The sequence below is a fragment of the Chrysochloris asiatica genome, unplaced genomic scaffold, assembly GCF_000296735.1.
Source record: "Chrysochloris asiatica unplaced genomic scaffold, ChrAsi1.0 scaffold00061, whole genome shotgun sequence".
NCBI lineage: Eukaryota > Metazoa > Chordata > Mammalia > Afrosoricida > Chrysochloridae > Chrysochloris > Chrysochloris asiatica.
In genome coordinates, this window is record NW_006408579.1 from 2,975,441 (window position 1) to 2,976,116 (window position 676).

The window sequence follows — 676 nt, forward strand, 5'->3', positions numbered from 1 at the left end:
CAGGACTCCAAATAGGAAGTAGATAAACATTATTAAAGAAACTGCATCTCTTTGTTTCTTCTCTGTTAACTTTAGTATGAAATATTGTTGACCAAGTGTAGTTTGCATAGTTACTTGGTGGTGGTGGTTATGTGCCGTGGAGTCAGAACCGACTCATAGCAATCCTGTACAGGGTTTCCGAGGCTGTAAATCTTGATGGGAGCAGAAAGCCTCATCTTTCTCCCGCAGAACAGCTGGTAAGTTTCGAATTGCTGACCTTAAGGTTTGCAGCCTGATTCATAACCACTATGCTACCAGAGCTCCAGAACAGATATAAAGTTCCTATGCTCCAAGAACTTGCTGCCTAAGATGACGCCATCTTGCAGATTGTAACTGTTACTAAATCAAAAGAAAAATTACTGAATTAAGGTAAGTGTGTTGAGTGGGAGCCAAAATATGACTTCAAATATATCCCCCCTGAATTTAGAGATCATCTGAAGAACAGATTTGATACATTAAACACTAAAGACCAAAGACCAGAGGAGTTGTGGGATGACATCAAGAACACCAGAGTGAAGAAAGCAAAAAGTCATTAAGAAGACAAGAAAGAAGGAAAAGGTCAAAATGGCTGTCAGAAGAGACTCTGAAACTTGCTCTTCTGCGTAGATGCTAAAGCAAATGGAAGAAATGAAGTCCA